This window comes from Grammomys surdaster, unplaced genomic scaffold (assembly GCF_004785775.1).
Source record: "Grammomys surdaster isolate TR1022 unplaced genomic scaffold, NIH_TR_1.0 123021, whole genome shotgun sequence".
NCBI classification, from domain to species: Eukaryota; Metazoa; Chordata; class Mammalia; order Rodentia; family Muridae; genus Grammomys; species Grammomys surdaster.
The window spans coordinates 1-10,203 of NW_021618379.1; the positions used below are offsets into that span (position 1 = coordinate 1).

A 10,203-nucleotide genomic window follows, 5' to 3' on the forward strand; every position below is an offset into this window, starting at 1 on the left:
GACAGTATAAAAGAAGAATGGTAAGTTAACTCAAGCAATGATTTTGTTAATGCCTTTGTTATTTTTTTCTGGTTTTCTTGCTTGTCACTGGCAGAACTAGTAAAGCAGCTTTTACTATCCATGGCCACTTCCACAAGTTGGTGATAGTGATACATTTTGAGAGTGGTTTGTTTTTATTCATAGCTGCACTGAATAGTTGTAGTAAACTTTGTTCCTTTAACTGTACCTAGAGGTCTTCCTTCTTATAATCATGGTTACTTTTTCTCTTTAATTTCTTTTCCTTTCTTTTGTAGGGATTGAACCTAGCACCTGACATATACAAAGCTGGCACCCTGCCACTGAGCTATGTTCCCAGATCTTTTTTTTTTTTTTTTTTTTGAGGCAGGGCATCACTGAATTGTTCAGGTTAACCTTTCACTCTGTAACTCACACATTCATTGAATTTGCAAATCTGCCCCAGCCTGCTAAGCAGCTGGGGATACTACAGTACCAGGCCAGGCTATGATTGTATTTTTACAAACTGCTACTGAATAAAATGCATCACTACTGTTACTGTTATTATTATTATTTGTGTGTATATACATACATATGTTCGTATATATGTCTACATGCATGTGTGGATGTCAGAAGATAACTTCATGGAGTCAGATCCTTTCTTCTATGATTGTATGGTTCTGGGGATTGAACTCAAACTTACCCAGTATGTATTTTTTCGGCTAAGCCAATTTACTGAACACTAACTATAATCCTTTAGCCTGGTCTTCAATTCCTGATATGTTTTCTTTGGCCTCATCTTACCTATTTACAGTGTTTTTCATTGAGGTTCTTATTTGATTTATTGAGGTTTTCTTACAACTTTTGTTTGCTTGGTATAGAATCAATTAATTTTAATATAAACATAAAAAGTGAATTAATCGAACTGCTGTACTTCTTTACCTTTGCTAGTCCCAAATAACTACACAGAGCTACCAAGGTTTATTTTAGGCATCACCTCAATACCCGGGCAGTAAAATCTAAGCTAATCTGGCAACACTCAGCCATGCTCCCAAGTAATAGTTGCTATTAGGGCTTTCATTGTCCAGCTGAACTCTTAAGAACTCTTCCTTCTTCCCCATGGCCGATCTCAATCAATCTCTCTCTCTCCCTCTCCCTCACCCTCTCCCTCCCACCCTCCCTCTCTATCCTCCACCCCCACCCCAGCCTCCTGGCTGGTAGATCCTGCCCTAATCTCTCTTCTGCTCAGCCATCGGGTGATTACAAACTTGAGATTTGAGATTCTAAGAATAAACGTAACAAAGCCTTGTTCCGATTGAAACCAGATATGAGAGCAGAGAAACCAGCATTTGAATAACACAAAGATAACCTTTACACAGTGCACAAAAATATTATGCCTACGGGTTGGTTTTCAATACAGGATCTCTCTGGCCCAGGAACTTGCTCTGTTTTTCAGGCTGGCCTGAAACTCATAGAGATCCTCTGGGATTAAAGGTGGACGCCACCACTTCCAGCTTTATTGTCTTTTTCATTTAATCTTCAGGGCCATTTGTGGTGGCATCTGCATCTTGGCTTATTTTTTGAGACACTCTCACAATAGCCCTGGCTATCCTTGAACATATGTACCCAAGGATTGCCCTGAAATTCTGATCTTCCTGTCTTTACTATCAAAGTACTGGGATTATAGTCATGCACCACCATGACAGGTTTATGTAGTACTGAAGATTGAACCCAGGGCTTTGTGAATGCTAAGCAAGTACTCTATCAACGAAGCTACATCCCAACCCAGTATCTGCACCTTAGAGAGAAGAAAACCAAGTCATATAAATTTAAGTTTCTTTGTGAGAATTAGTTTTTCTTACTGTAATTAAATAAAGGTACCTAAACATGAACCACAAAGCCTGGACTTTTCGACAATATGATGTACTGCTACATAGCTATATTGATTAAAGAAAAAAGTCATTAGTATCATATAATATCATTTTACAGTGTAACTATTTTCATGTGAGAAGTCTATCATGCCATTGTTTTGAGGAGGTATTATAATAACAATAGTTTTAATAGTATATATAGGAATGACCTGGGGAAGTAAAAAGACTCTAACTTAGAGCGTTACCGTGGGTATGAACCATCTCATCAGCTAGAACACCTGCCATCTGTTTGTTTATGTGCTGAGCTAGAGTCTCAACTGTGTAACCCTGGTAAGCCTGGAACTCCTTTGTACACCAGGCTGACCTGGAACTCACAGAAACCTGCTTGTCTCTGCCTTGAGTGCTGGGATTCGCTGTCGCATCCCTGCACGCCTGGGTTGTGGGGATCAAATTCAGAGTTTTTGTTAACAGCAGTTGTGAGCTGCCACTTGTAGGTGCTGGGGACAAAGCTCAGGTCCTTTATAAAAGCAGAATATACTCTTAACTATGAGCCATCTTTCTAACCTCCTATTGACCTCTTTTAAAAAAACTCTTGTTTAAATTCTGAGGTAAATGTGATAGGTAAATGTTACTCTTGTTACCAAGAGTAACAGGCTGACTTTGAGCTGGGGACACACGTGGTAGAAAGAGTAAACCAATTCCTGTAATTCTCACAAGTTGTTCTCCGACTTCCACAGGTGCTTTCCCACATGAACACATATATACACACCCATGCACATAAGTAATGTAATAATGGACAGCTAGTTTGGGAGGCTTTTAAATTAATTTTTAAGTTACAAAGTCATGAGTTTATCATGGCATCTTCATACCTATGTATAACTCTACATTTTGTTTCATTTGTGCCTTTCCACACTGTTCTTGATATCAATACTGTATGGCCTGCTAGATATCCTAAAATGCAAAGACACTATACACAGCAAAATGTTAGCCCTCCCCAAAGATTTATTCACATATTTATTAACTTAGACGTAACAACACTTAATTTTATTTTACTTTTTTTTCTTAGGGTTTGTGAAACAGGACCTCCTGACAATCAACCCTTCAGTGATAATCAACAAAAGGACTGTGAATATTTTGTTGACAGCCTTTTTGAGGAAGCAGAGAAGACTGGTGCCAAATGCTTGTCCCCCACTGAACAGAAGAGACAGGTAAATACCTGTTACTTATTGGCCTCTAGGAGGATCCCTGAAGTCAAAATGACTTTTAATAGGAAAGCTATTTTGTACCATTTTCATTATGTTAAATTCGCACAGGTGCTAGAAAAGCAATGGTAGGTAAAGCTGTTGGCATCTGAGCAGGAATCAAGCAGCCACAACAAACTGACTTGAAATTGTATTACTTGCTTGAGTTTACAAACCAAGTAAATGTTACTTTCAGTTAAGAGTATCTATGATGGAAGAATGTAGCTCAGCTGGTAAAATGCTTACGTAGTGAACAAAGCTTTGCGTTCAGTCGACGCCAACACAACCTAAACTGGGCAAGGTGATCTGCTCTGTGATTCCTGCACTTGGGAGTTGGAGAGTCAGGAGGACTGGCAGTGACAAGCTATCCTCAGCTATGTAGTAAGTTCAAGGCTAGAATGCTCAGGATGGAAGGAAGCTGGGGAGATGGCTGTTAGAGAGTGGTGGCCATGCAAACCTAAAACCACAAGACTCATGTCCAGGGCTGGAGAGGCAGAGACACAACAGGATCCTTTTGGGTTGACGGCCAGTTGTCTAGCTGAATTGCTGAACTCCAGGTTCAGTAAGAGATCCTATCTCAGAAGAGTGGAGAGTGGTGAGAGATGGCTCACTGAGTAAGAGCACCTGCCGCCAGGCCCACCGGTCTGAGACCCACGTGGTAGGAGAGCGCTGATTCCCATAGCTGCTCTCTGACCTATAAACATACATACGCCAAATGTTTTGTTTTCTGTTAGATTTACTTTATGTGTCTGGGTGTTTTGTATGAATGTGTACATGTGTGTCTGCTGCTCACAGAGTATCAGTTATCCAGGGACTACAGCTATGGATGTTTGGGGGCCACTGTGCAGGTTCCAGGAACCAAACCAGGGCCTTTCTAAAATCAACAAGTGCTCCTAACTGCTAAGCTAATTATACAGCCTGAAATATTTTTAATGTTAAAAAAAAAAAAAAGATAGCAACCGAAGAAGACACTGACATCAACTTCTGGCCTCCACGTGCACACATGTAATATGCACTCATTAGACTTGGCAGGTGTTTTCACAACATAATTAAGTGAGCCTGGTATTGCAAAGGAAATAACACCGTATTTGTTACAAATGCAAACATTTTACTTAGTCAACTTTTAACTAAAACAAGAATTTGAGGAAATTTCTATCATGAACTTGACAGCTTTTCAAACTTACAGTATTTCCCCATGAGGTTAGTGTTATTTTAGTTATATAAGGACATACATTAGCATTTACATTTGCATGGCTTAGGGGACCACTGTTTTCCAAATGACTCATTTATATGTTGTCATAAAGTCATGCATGAGCTCAGTGTGATGGCACAGGCCTGTAAACACAGAACTTGGCCTAAGGTAGGAGGATCTTAGAGTTCAAGGCTAACCTAAGCTTTGTTTGTAATTGTTTTTTAAGAAAGCTTCATAAAAATTTTGACCCTTGTTTCTAATCTGATCCTTTATAGTTATGTTTTCAATCTTTACAAAAATTATCACCTAATAGTAACATGAAAGAACCATTTTTCTTTGCTTCAGTCTGTTAGTGTCCAGTAGAGCATTGCTTAGGAGTATGAAATCTGGGTTTTGAAAAGGGATGCTTTAAAAATTAAGTGTAAACTTTTAACTTTTAAGGTTGTATTATTCTTTCAGTATCATCTCTTTGCTAAACCAGAACACTTGTGAGAGTACAAGTTGTGCTGTCAATTACAGCCGGACAGGAGCCCTACCTAGGAGGCCAATGTTTATCTAAAGCATAGTGATTTTGGCCATGATTCTGATGCACCTTAATTCAGCATTTGAATCTAGTGAAGCAGATATTAAATAAATGGTTCTCAACTTTTTTGTGCATCAGAGTAATTTATAAAAATTTCCCAAAATATATACTTAATTTTAAACTTTCAGAGAGTGATTTACTGTTTTGGGACCTGGGAGTTTGTATTCATTCTGATGATTTTTTGTTTTGTTTTTGTTTTTCGAGACAGGGTTTCTCTGTGTAGCCCTGGCTGTCCTGGAACTCACTCTGTAGACCAGGCTGGCCTCGATCTCAGAAATCCACCTGTCTCTGCCTCCCAAGTGCTGGGATTAAAGGCTTGCGCCACCACTGCCCGGCCATTCTGATAATTTTTTTTTTTAAAGATTAATCAAAGGCTTTATATGTTTGGTAATGGTTAATAACAAGATGCTCACTCAATCAGAGGTGTAACCCAATACCCAACCTAGATATACCAGCTACCTTTGACTGTAGGAGACACGTGACATCTGCCTCCATTTTCCCTTCTCTCTCTTTCCTCTCCACTCCATTCTGATAATTTTTTAAAGTTGAGAACCACAGATACAGGCCAGTAACTTTCTCACAAGTAGATAAAGAAAATATTTTCTGCCTTTTTTTGTCTGTTGATTGTGATTATCCACTGAAAATTTCCTTTAGAAAATGGAGTCCGTTGTTGTTAATAAATTCAATTTTGTGGACTCAAATTATGAAAGAATGAATAGTATATTGTCATTGTATATAATTAACATGTTATTATGGCAAATATAGTGCTTTATGTTCTTGGAGAATTTATGAATTTAGTTGCTGTTGCATCTTGTCGGCCTCTGAGCTTTTCCCGTTAACTTGAGCTGCTGTTGTAAAGAGGACCACTGCATGTTCATTAACTGTGCATATATTTATCAGAAATATAAAATATGGTTCTTATTTGATGATGGTAGTTTATTTTTATTTTACCAAATTCATGTACTTGTGATGATTTCCTCTTTATAATGTTATACAGGTGTTCTGTACTCATTTTGTTGAAATAGTATAGCAACTGTATGTCAAAGGAAAATGTACTTAAAAATTTATTAATGGAGAAGTATAAAGTGGAAGACTAATGATAAGCATAGTTATTCTGAAGAATTATTTGGGAGGTAGATTGTTATTTATGCTTAATCTTTTTATAGTTTTTGAGGCAAATTCTCGCAGATTATAAGTTATCATGAGTTATTTTTCTCTTTTGTAACCACCATTTTCATTTTGGTATTTATAAGCTTCATAAGGTCAATGTGAAGTATATCCAGTCTTCTATGGTGAATGCTCCACCACAAAAATGACAATATGCCATTTTCAGTGATGTCTTACTTGATTATAATGTTCTTTTTTACCCAGAAATCAGCTGACTCTCTGAGCTCTAGCTCAGATGGAAATTGATGGAGTAATTCTTCCATTCTGTTTAAGGAAACTAATCAAGGTCTTCTGTGTTCACTGATGAATTTCTATTATATTTACCACATTTTTTAAAAAGTGTGTTGTATGGGGGGGATGTGTGTGTACAGGTGTGCACATGTCATGGGACATAGAGAAGTAGAAAACAACCTGCAAGAGTCAGTTCTTTCCATTTACCCTTGAAGGTCATAGGAGTTAAATGTAGGTTGCCAAGGCTTGGGAACAGTCACCTTTACCCACTGAGCTGTTTTGCTGGTTCCCACATGGTATCTTATCTGTTTAGGTGGCTGCTTTCCTTACTAATGCATGTCTCTAGAGTACAGGATTCATATTTATCTTTAGTCTCAGTATGCCATATAATAATCTAGAACTTAGATTTTTAAAAAAAAACACTTTAATAATGTGTATGAGAGTGTGCATGCATGCACAAATGCCATAGTGTGCATGTGGAGGTAAATGGGAGAACTTGTGAAAACTGCTTCACTCCTTTCACTAGGTGAGCTCCAGAGATGGAACCCAGGTCCTCAGGCTTGGTGTAAAACATCTTTGCCTACAGAGCCATCTCACTGCTTCCTTATTGTATTTAATAAATTATTCACAAATAAATTAGTAACTAATGATATGACTGTAGAAGATATCTGAGTTAATACCTGACATAAAACATATCAATATCCCATGAGTAAGATGAGATATATTGTCAGTAAAATCTCCAATCTATAACATAAATCTAACTTTCTTGTTTCTTTTTTTGTGTGTTTCTCTAGACTTCAACACAACATATTCTTGAACAGATCAAGAAACTTACAAGTCAGAATGACTCTACTCCTTATTGTTAGCTCAAGGCTGATGTCAGATCAGCTGTGTTTCTGCTTTAAGACTCTGGTCTTTGATAACATGTGAAAGAAAGCTGAAAAAGAGGGTGTGACTAGAGTAGAGCCATCTTTCTAACATCTTCACTTCCAAAGTCATGCAAACAGCCCCATAACTCCTCCATGGTCCCTTTCCCCATGCTTCTGTGTCCTGTATGTTTCCATGGAAAGCCTAAAGTATGGGAAAGAAACTCGGTGGGTCAGGAGGATGGACAAAGAATACCTACCAAGAGTCTGACAAGGGAGGTCTGTTACCTTTATTCTTCTACTATGCATTCAGGGTAGACGTCTTTAAAGAAAATGATGTATCAGGATCTCTGTGTCTCCCACTGCTACGTTCCCATCCCCATGCTTCTAATGGGGGCACTTCTGGTCCATGATGAAGACAGCAGAGAGTATGGACTTTTAAAACGTTGATAGCTGTTCCATGCCATTAATTAATTTCATGACAGGCATGACTGTTAAATGAAGGGGGTCCTGGTAGATGATATCAGTAGTTACTGTGCTAAATAGTTTCTTTACTCCTATTACCAGATTCACAATTAAAAAACTCCAGGAATAACTTGTTGGAAAGTGATCTGACAAGGTAAGAGCCTGTCTTCAGACTGTCCTACTGACTGTTTCACGGCAACTTGATACAAGCTGGCATCATTTTGGAAGATTACGCCTTCCAGATTGCCCTGTGGGCAAGCCTGTGGTGCATTGCCTTAACTGATGATTGATGTGGGAATGCCCAGCTCACTGTGGGTGGTGCCACCCCAGGCTGGTGGTCATAGGTGATAGAAGAAGGCAGGGTGAGAAAGACATGAAAGCAAGCCAGTAAGCAGAGCCTCTGCCTCAGCTCCAGCCTCATGATCCCTGCCCTGAGTTCCTACCCTGACTTCCCTCTGCAATGGAGTATGGAATTGAAAATTGAAAGATGAAACAAACTCTTTAACCCCAAGCATTTTATGGCCATGGTGTTTCATCACAACAATAGAAACCCTAACTAAGACATCACCTTAATTGTAAGTGCTAAACGTATAAAATACCTGGTATTTTCACTTCATTTACTATGATAGCAATGGTCTAATTCCTAAATTAACTTTCTATTCTTATTGGTTAGCTTTCTGGTACTTTGCTATCACTTCAGTTCCACTGACCTACCCTGCTGTGTCCAGTATTTCAGGACTTCCTGTGGGCTGGAACCAGGGCTATATATTCTGGTCAATAGACAAGAGCCTTCAACGGATCTTCCAACATCTGGAAAATGCAAGGTGAGGAAAAAGAGTTTCTGGGTAGAGGGTAGAGAAATATTTAAAATAAAAGAAAGGAAGGAAGGAAGGAAGGAAGGAAGCAAGGAAGGAAGGAAGGAAGGAAGAAGAGTAAAGGAGGAGGGCAAAGAAAAAATGTTGAGTCATAAAGAACTATTTTTTGAGATTTATTTGTATTTTGTGTGTATGAGTATTTTGCGTGCATGTATGTCTGTGCACCACATGCATGCCTGGTGCCCACAGAGGACAGAATAGGGTATGTGATCCTCTAATACTGGAGTTCCTGATGTTTGTGAACCACCATGTGGGTGCTGAGAATCAAACCTGTGTTGAAGTAATTATTTAAAACGGCCGCTGCTCAAGCCAGCTATCTGAGCTGCTGCTACTCTGCCTAGCTCAGCTGCCTTGTTCTGTAGCCAGAGGCCACGTGCACACAGCAGCTAGAAACAGCCAGCAAGAAACACCAGCCCTGTGACCCACATGAAGCCAGCATGGGAGATGGCTCTGCCAATATTCTACACTGTCTCCACAAGGCTGGGTATTCCCCAGAGGATCCCGCCAACCACGAGGGCTCGGGACAAATGAGAGTCTAAATGCTTAGATTATCCAAAGACTTGCGTATTTGGTAATGATCAGTAACAAGATGCCCACTCAATCAGAGGTGTAACGGAATACCCATTGTAGATATACCAACTACCTTTGACTGCGGGAGACACGTGAACATCTGCCTCCATGTTCCCCTCTCTTGTCTCCTCTCCCTCTCCTAACTTCTCCTCTTCCTTCCCCTCTTCCTCTCCTTCCTCCTCCTCTTCCTTCTCCTCTTCCTCTCCTTACTCCTCCCTCCTTAGCGCCTCCTACAAACCAGTATCTTCTAGAACAGCAGTTATTGCTTTTAACTACTGACCCATCTCTCTAATCCCTAAAGCAGTGAGGTTGTTTTTTTTTTTAATTAAAAATAGACTTATTTATTTTTTAACTTTTATTTTCTTCCTTTCTTTCTTCCTTCCTTTTTATTGGTGCATTTATGCACACGTGTGCCATATGTATGTGGAGATCAAAGGCAAGCCACGGATATCAGTTCTTTTCTAAAATACAGATCTTAGCAACTGAACTGAACTCAAGTCATCCAGCTTAATGGCAAGTTTAATGGGAGTATGTGTGTGTGTGTGTGCGTGTGCGCGAGCACGTGTGTGCGTGTGTGTGCGTGTGTGTGTGTGTGTGTGTGTGCATGTTTGTAAAACTTAAGGGGTCATTCATTGGAACTGCTCACCTTTTTTTTGAAATAAAGTCCTCAGTCAGATTCGCTAGTTAGCCTTGACTGGCCAGTGAGCCCCAAGGATATGCTTGTCTCTGCCTCTCCTATACTGGGCACCATGTACTTTTATTGTCCTGTGTGCTCTGGGGATAGGGCACAGCTTCTTTATTTGTATGGCATGCACTTCATTGATTCAGCTCCCATGCTTCTGGTAGAGGGATTCTTTACATAAATAACTGATGCTTGTGAATGCAACCCCTTTTCCACCCTCACCTCCCTTAGACCAAAAATATTTAGGACTTGAAGACTTGAAATGACTTCTTCTTCTTCTTCTTCTTCTTCTTCTTCTTCTTCTTCTTCTTCTTCTCCTCCTCCTCCTCCTCCTCCTCCTCCTCCTCCTCCTCCTTCTCCTTCTATTTGTCCTAATTTTCCCACTATTGATTTCAAAGAAAACAAAACAAAATTTTCTGTGTTTTTCAGCTCGACACTGATGGAACTGAATGTTCCAGAATCCCAT

At 39.6% G+C, this 10,203-nt stretch overlaps 2 long non-coding RNA genes across 2 annotated transcripts; one reads left to right on the forward strand and one right to left on the reverse strand.

Annotated features, from left to right (window-relative positions):
• Positions 1 to 7,064: 7,064 nt before the first annotated feature.
• Positions 7,065 to 8,434, forward strand: LOC114636224. The gene is made up of 3 exons (XR_003713595.1): positions 7,065 to 7,116; positions 7,713 to 7,764; positions 8,339 to 8,434. It is a non-coding gene; the product is annotated as an uncharacterized LOC114636224 (long non-coding RNA).
• On the reverse strand, positions 8,111 to 10,077 carry LOC114636225. The gene is made up of 2 exons (XR_003713596.1): positions 9,960 to 10,077; positions 8,111 to 8,451 (listed from the first exon to the last, which is right to left on the reverse strand). It is a non-coding gene; the product is annotated as an uncharacterized LOC114636225 (long non-coding RNA).
• Positions 10,078 to 10,203: the final 126 nt, after the last annotated feature.